Genomic DNA, 8,501 nt, shown 5'->3' with positions numbered 1-8,501 from the left:
GGGCATGCCCCAGTGTAAATCATCATCTCAACTCCCCATCCATCATGCTCCGAGAAATAATCTTCGACCAAGCTCGAGTATTGCCCACGTGTGAGCTATCAAACACAATGTGAAGTAATGGCCTCAGGGTGGTCTTCAAACACGGGACGTAACGTAGGCTAAGGTAATAGGGTGAAAGAAATGAAATGAAACTAGGCTCAAAGATCCCAATGATATAATGATCCCCATACCCCTCGTGCATGAGATGCAATGCGTAGAAAACGTCATGAGTCCCGGACCTAGGGGTCCCCACACGAAAAGTGATGATAAATGAATGGTCACGTTGAATAAGCAAGAATAAAGTGCGGATGCTGAACCCATGTCAAACATCGAGCAGAATGAAAAAAGAATGAAATCAGATGAGATAGAGTGAAATGGAGGGATAAAATAAGAATAGAATAAGACAAAGAGATAGAAAAGTGAGTGATGGTCAGCCTGCATCAAAGCATGGAAAGTAGTCACATCCGAAATGGATGAGATGATGGATAGAGCCAAGATCCAGAGATATTTGTGTTCATTCAACAATTTGGTGTTCATTCAACAATTTTGTCCAAAAAATATTTTCGAAAAAATGTTCGATTTTCCCTGCTCTACCGATCTTCAATGTATGTGTCTTCAAAGCTATGCCTCCAAAAGGTCGTGGGAGCAAAGCTCCTATTAAAGGGTCATCTTCTAGGACCCGCGACGGTGATCAATACGAGCATTTACCTATTAATCCACCTGTCCAACCTCCCATTATCCCTAAGGCTTCCACGAAAACTCCTATTGATGGGATTCCTTTCAATGCTTTCCCAACAAAGTTTTGTAGAGACTTGTACACCAAGGTTTATTGTCACAGATCTCTTATTCTTAAGACACAACTATATCTAAACTCATTTAACGACACACCAATTTCAACACTATTTGCAAAACTAGATTGGCTTCCTCTAGCATGTTTCATTGGGACTATGTGTGCTCCTATTGTCCGTATGTTTTATTCGAATATTATTGAACATGACCTAGATGAGTCCTATCTTAAATCCTATCTCTTTGAAATTGTTGTTAAGGTAACTCCAGAGGTGATTGCTAAAGTCTTAGGCATCTCATTGGTTGATGCACCCTCTGTGAGTGAATTGGAATTCACTTTTGAGCTGTTGAATGGAGTTTTTGTTTATTTATGGGGAAAGGTTTGTGGTTAATTAGGCTTAGTTATTCACATTGGTAGCATATCTCGTCTTTCATAGGTGTTGGCAACTTTTCTGACATTTTTAGTTTATCATTCCTCTCACCGAGCAGATATTTGTAAGAAATGATGCATTCTCTTGTCCCGAATTCTTCATTGGGAACCCATCAACCTAGCCTCTTGCATCATAGATGAAATGATTGTTCGAGGAGATTCTTCCATGTCTGAGAAAGAGGTTCTTCTCTTTGGCATTTTAATCACAAAAATTTTCCAAAGAGCCAGGGTGGAATTTCATATAAAATTTTCATTTGTCAAACCAATGGGTCCTATTAATACCTCATCTTGGAATCAAAGCCAGGGACAGATTGAGGGTGCCCTTGGTCCTAGGAAGAAAGTTTGTTGTCATAGAACTAAGATCAAAATTGGTGAAAGTGACTCAGATTCAGTTGTAGGATCAAGTGTCCTAGCTCAACTTTGTGCTAGGTTTGATGCATTAGATGAGAAAAATTCTACTCAATCCACTTTGTTTTTTGAGTAGATTTCCCAACTTCAATCTCATATGGAAAATAGGTTATCTCTAATTGATGGACAAATGCTATGCAACATGGATCAGCTGCAAGCTCTTGAAAATTTTGTCCACATGCATGTCTCATAGCCTTGTTTACAGCTAGTTATCTTTTAGGACAACTTAATTATGGTATCATGATTGGTTTTCTAGTTTTGGATACTTTGCTAGTTTTAGACAGCTCATAGGTGACCTTTGTCTCTTGTTGGAACAAAAAGAGGGAGACATTATACATGGATGTTGCTATACTGGATACTTGATGTTGATCGTGATTAGGTGTTTTTTTTTTTTTTTTTTTTTTTTTGTAGATACTTAATATGATGATCATGATCATTTTTTGTATCTATGGATATTTGACATCGTATTGAATGCATGCTTGCTATCTTTAGACATGTGATCATTTTGAATGGATATTGTTCTATGTTTGAAAGTCGATATATGTGGATATTCTTGTGATAATTCATTTGAAACTTGTGGAGTTTTTTGTTAATACATGCAGGTGCTACTAATGGTTTTCTTGATATTTAATTGCAAGTGTTGTAGTATCTTTAGTGTGAGTGAGTGAATGAGTGGCCTTGTATGAGAGTTGGGTGGGACTTACTTGTACTCATTCGTGTTGTAAAGGGTTTTGTCCAAGAATTTTCAAATGGGGAAATTGTAAGTGTTTAGTTAGGTTGGCAATTCCAAACAAAATTCCTAATTCCCCCCTAACTCGGTTTTCCAATTCTTTTTCTGACTACTTGACCTCTGAAGATTAAGATTTTGGATTTTCTAAGAGACCGAGGTTTGTAACCGAGTGTGTGTTGAATGAATGTGAATCAACCTTATTTTTCATCTTTAAAAGAGTTAAGAAAGCTAGGAGAAATATTTTTGCTAAAAGGCTTTTGTCCCCCTATTTTTGGATCGATCCAAGTGCAAGGGTAAATGATCCAACTAGCCTGTTTTTAAGATCAAATTTCAGCCATCAGATTAAGTGTTTCTTTTTCTTTTTAAATACAAACTTCTCCCATTTCTGGTTAAAAAAGATTGCCACAACCATGAGAAAGAGTTCCTCATTCCTTACCATTTTGAGGGTGTCTGCATACTAAGAAAATCTCATCCAAGTTTTCCAAGAAAATTTTTAAATGGATTTTCTTAAAAGAAAAATGGGTTAATTCCTTAAACATTCATCTCTCATTCTATTTGGGTTTGGGTAAAAACTCATTTTCTTCTTTTGTGGATTCAAGAAGAGGTCGAGATCAAGCTTGTTGTGGACTCCAAGTGTGCTCCAAAAGAAGAAGGTGAGAAATTGAAATGAAAGGTACTAGTCAAGTGGTCCAGGAAGGATTAGTTGGCTTGAGCTAAGTAAAACCTTGTATTCAGTTTTTATTTTTCATAGTGGATGTTTTCGATCAGTTGTAGGCCCTTGGTTTTTTATTTCTTTGGGGGTTTTTCACGTTAAAATTCAGTGTAAATTGTTTCTTTCTCTCACTCTACCGTTTGATTTATTTTCAGTTTTTGATATCATTGGGTACTTGGACATATATGTTGAATTGAAGAAATATGAGCTGATATAAGTGTGATTATCCATGGAATATCTTCAATAATTTTTCTATTCATTTTGGTAATGATATATTGTAGTAAATTGAAATGATTTAAGGAGATAATTGTTCTTTTGAATTAATTTTGAGGATTGTTGAAGCATTTGCATGTGAATTACATTTATAAATTGTTGGGAAAGTATTGGTGTATACATACTTGCTTGTGGATTTTATGCTTTGTTGAAAAGTTGTTGGAAAAGATGTTTATTGACATTGAGAAATTCCAAGGTTAGGTAATCTTTGTTGGAAATTTTTTCTTTTATAATTCAACAACACCTATTCACCCCCTCCTCTCTAGATGTAGTCCATTATTGAGATTCACCTTTCATCTTGCAACTTCAATGTAACAAAATCAATCATGGCTTGTGTCTTTGGTTGGTAAATAGTTTCAATCCAAACTCTTACATGTTTAAAAGTGTATAACACTTGTATTAAATAGTCTCCAATTGATGTTGAATTTATTATGGGATTGAAGGCAAGAGCATTGAAAATTGATATGAATAAAGATGTTAGTAATAAAAATGATTTGTGTAAAAAAAAAATATTTTCATAAAAATGGGTGATTGTCATTAGTTATGTAAGAAAATCAAATTATGGAGAATAGAGAAGGTGGGAATGATTTCCAAGTTCATTTTATATTATTTGTTGGGTGCATTATTGTGCCAACAATGAAGCTTTTGTGAATCTTCTTTCTTACATCTTGTGGAAGACATCGATTCAATAAAGAAGATGAATTAGGCAGAAATTTGTGTTGTTATCTTTGCACGGGATTGAAGAGTTTAAGAAAAAACACAAAGTGGGTTTGCGTTGCTTATTGTTTTTATGTAATTCCTTGTAATTAATTTACATCATAGTGAATACGATTTTTTTTAATATAATTTTTGACTAACTATATATCTTGTTCAAAATATACTCGTAGCTATTCTACCACGAGCATATATCGTTGAAGAGAAATTTCTATCGCTATATACTCGACCTTCTCCCGATTACTGCTTGGGAGATGATGAAGTATTGGATAGGAAACGAAGATTGAAAAAAAATGGTGATATGCAAATGAGAATGTAAGTTATAGTTGCAATCTCATTGAATATTTCATTTTTTTTTTAGTGATTTTGAATAAGATATGTGTGATATATTCATTAACATATTACAAGTGAAAATATGGGTCATAGAAAACAATGGATGGGATGAAATTGACCAAAATGAGATGAGAATGAAGGGTGATATTGAGGAGAAAACTAAGAAAGATGAGAAATTGGAAACCCCTCCACATAAAGATATTCTTAACACTACTACAAAAATAATTTATGGTGTCACTATTTATGGTGTCACTTTTAAAATAATGACACCATAGGGTTTATAATTAATAAAGGTGACACATCATATTAAAAATCTTCCATTGAGGTAGTTAGATGATGTTAATTTTATATTAATAGTGTCATTTTTCGGGAAGTGACATCATATAAAATAATTTTTTTTAAGTATTATAACTTAATGAGCCTACTTGAGCCCACTTTTAGAATTAATAATGAAGGCCAATATATAAAAAGCCCATTGTTTCCACATGACACCCACAATCCAAAAAATCTCAGTATACAAACCCTATATATAATTAAAATCATAATCTTCTTCTAGCTTTTCTCTCACCCATAGTCAACACGCTCACAACCGACATTCTTCTCTTTGTGGACTCCTAGGTAAGCCAAAATCTCATAGATCTATCATCTTTTTTCTTTTATTAATGTCATTATATTGATTGTTTCAACATTTTTGTATTATGGTTTTTATGAATTGTGTTTTTTTGAGTTGTAGGGAAGAAAAACTTAGGTTTAAAGTTCTAGCATAAAAGAAAAAACCTGTAGATTAATTGATTTTTTAATCTGAACCAAACACACGATCAACTCCATAAAAACAAGTGGAAAACAAGAAAAAAGGAATGATTTTTAATATGTATTTGTGTGAGAACGATAGGTACAGATTTTATTTGAGATATACTACCGCATAATCTTCATCCCTTCTAAAAAACGAGAGAGAGAAAAAAAAAAGGAATGATTTTTCTGTTTGTATCTAAGTGAGAATGAGACACGGAATCTTCAAATCCATTCTTTGGATTAATCTGCATGAGGATTTTGAGGAAATTTGTTACTGTTAGTGACGGAAACCTTTAGTACCAGAATCAATTAATTGTTTGATTGGGTGGGTTCCAATCAGACCCTAAGGAATGGGTCCAAGTCATCCATCAGAGTAATGGAATTCATTATTGTTCTTGTGCCTTGAGTCAAAGTTAACTGACTCATATGCTTCGTATCCAACACGTGTAGAGGGGAAAAATGTTGATGGAGGGCTAGGATTCTTTTTCAGAAGTGTCTTGGATGTGGTGGTGAAGAATTTGATGGCTGGACCGGAATTCAATCAGACCGAGAGCGTGTAATCTTTAATAAAAAGGAAAAGGTGTGCGGGGTGTGCCGGGCGTGCCCCCGAGTCCATCCTCCGTAATTGATTTTGTTTCTAAAGTTGGAAACCTCTTCAACTGATGATATTTAGAGTCTCCATCTTATTACAATGTCTACTTACAGTAATATAGCCGCAAAGATCTTAGATTGGTTGTATTAATGAAAAAAAAAAAAAAACATTGATATAAATGTTAGATTCTGTGTGTTTAAAGAATGTTTCTGTAACTGTAAATATTGGCTTTTTGTGATGTGTATTAGACACATTTATTTTATAAATAGACTTCTGGTGTTTGGCTTTTTAATAGAAGTGCATATATAGTCAGTCTTGTAAGATTTATGAATGGATTTGGTTGTGGGCTGGGGATGTTTTTCAAGAGCTTGGAATATTAGGTACAGTAATTGGTTTCGTAGTAGCGTGAATGTATTTGAGTTTTACATTTTTTTAAATATATGGTATCATGTAAAATAAAAGTAAAACATTATGTAAATAATTTTTAAAACATTGTTTAAACTTGTGTCCAAATCAGCAAGACTCACATCTCAGGATAGTGATGATTTTCTATTAAATCAGTTCAACATATATATGATGTAGCATTTTTGTGTTTTGTCTTTTACAAGTTTTATAAATTGGAAAATTCTGACACCACACAAAAACATAGAAAAGCCACAAATACAGCAACTTACATATTTTTATTTTTATTTTAATTATTTATAGTTGATTAGGTTTATGGTATGCCATGTTGGATGCTTTCAGATTTTACAGATCTAAGTTATTTTTATTTTGAGAACAAATATTCCATAATTCAACCTTTTCCTTTTCTGGTTGGTAATCATGCTACATAAAATCTAGGAATGCTAAACACGTCTCTTTTAAAATTACTATATTTACAATAGGAAAATGGCTTTTATCAAAAGAGAAATATCCTTAAATTGTGTGTTTGTTAATGTAGAATAATGGGTGTTGCTGAATGTTTGTGTCTCTATTACTTGTCCGGGTGAGAGAATAAATTCCCATTTACCCAGAAAAGAGTGGGAAGTTCTGTAAAGTTGTTTCGAGTGAGATTTTCAGATTGGTACATGTGCATGGGGCATTAAGGGATCGTCCTCATTGAGCAAATTCATTTCAACCTCTTGTATGCCAATTCCTTTTAATGAAATTTGCTATTTTAAATTAAGTTCTTGGTCACTTAATGCCCATTTCAGCCTCATCTGAGCAAATTAATTTCAGCCTCTTGTTACCCATTTTAGACTTTGTTCAGACATGAAATAATGACTGACATTTTCATGAAATCTTGCTGCTTTAGATTAGATTCTTGGTCAATCATATGGCATGATCTAAGTGGAAAATAAGGTGGTGCTTGCTTCACATGTGCCTGAGATAATGGCAAACACCTTCATCCTAGGGGCTGCATATTTAGAATTTTGGTATAAGCTCTCTCCCCTGATCAAAGACTCAACAGTCTGATGCTAAGAGTCCAAAATATTGATGAAAGCCACAACAAGCTATCCTCATCAATACGTTGAGTTGGTGACTTCCCTTTTCCTTTAATGGCTGTTCTTTGATATGGAATCCCATTGACTGCAATACTTCAAATTGAGCCTTTGTTGATTTTATCTGTTGTTTGTACATGCAAGACCAATTCACAAGGATTATCCTCATTCTCATCAACCGGTCCATGGTAAGGCTCTTCTCCCACATGGCTTCCCACACACCCACCCAATCCCGCCTCCCTCCCCCCACATTCCATGAGGTCCTTTCCATGAAACAAGAAGCCAACTAGGTCAATTCTTGGGGCCACTCGTACATTTACCTAGGTCATGTTTGGTTAAGTGTTGATGAAAGCAAAAAAAAAAAAGCTAAGAAAACTGATTTTTCTCAATGAGGTTGAATGAACATCAAACGTAAATACCAACTTATAACAATGACAATTCCAATAACATGTTTCAATCTTATAATGGTTACTATATATTAATCATACAAGCAGGGATGAATTAATATGTAAGTAACAGTCTCGGTACTTATTCACAAAGGAAGGACCGAAGAACAGCAAGATTTGATGATGGAAATTTCAGGTGGCTGTTGTTGTGAACTGGTAAGAGGCATAAGAGAGAGTACCGAGGCTCCAGCTATGATGGATGAGTTTGGCTTTTGCATTTTCGCCAGCAGCACCCATGGCTACATGCAATGGATAGAAGTGTTCTGGCCATGGGTGGGCCTCTCTGGCATGCGGTGCCTTCTCTTCATAGTGATTTATGTCTTCATATCTTAAACACGAACATGTAAATATAAATGTCAGAAAATGAAACAAAACAAATGACTGCCGCTGCTTCAATGCATAGGAGCAACTCCATTTTATGTTGCTTGATTTTATGGCAAAGAATAGCGTATATATATAGTAATTGAATGATTACCTTCCATCAAGGAGAGCTTCTTTCAACCAGGTATCAAACTGATCATATGCCCAAGGCACAACCAATTCACTATTGGGATTGAGGGCCCTCAGATTGTGAGTGGTACTTCCAGAACCAATGATGAGGATGCCTTTTTTAAAGCCTTCCAGACCTACTTGTCCTCCTTATCCACCCCAACATCTTTTGCTAAAATGCTTGATACGAAATCTATAATCAGCTTAAGCTCCTAGCAACAGAACCTTGCAAGAAACCTTAGGTTTCAATGACCTCTCCCTCCATCTGAACCACAA

General features: G+C 34.8%; 1 long non-coding RNA gene across 1 annotated transcript; it reads right to left on the bottom strand.

Annotated features, from left to right (window-relative positions):
- Positions 1 to 7,689: 7,689 nt before the first annotated feature.
- LOC117925632 lies at positions 7,690 to 8,255 on the bottom strand. The gene is made up of 2 exons (XR_004653000.1): positions 8,212 to 8,255; positions 7,690 to 8,064 (listed from the first exon to the last, which is right to left on the bottom strand). It is a non-coding gene; the product is annotated as an uncharacterized LOC117925632 (long non-coding RNA).
- Between the last annotated feature and the right edge of the window lie 246 nt (positions 8,256 to 8,501).

The sequence above is a fragment of the Vitis riparia genome, chromosome 11 (assembly GCF_004353265.1).
Source record: "Vitis riparia cultivar Riparia Gloire de Montpellier isolate 1030 chromosome 11, EGFV_Vit.rip_1.0, whole genome shotgun sequence".
In the NCBI taxonomy this organism is placed as follows: domain Eukaryota; kingdom Viridiplantae; phylum Streptophyta; class Magnoliopsida; order Vitales; family Vitaceae; genus Vitis; species Vitis riparia.
The sequence above is the reverse complement of the archived record's forward strand: the minus strand, read 5'-3'. Positions and strand labels throughout refer to the sequence as shown.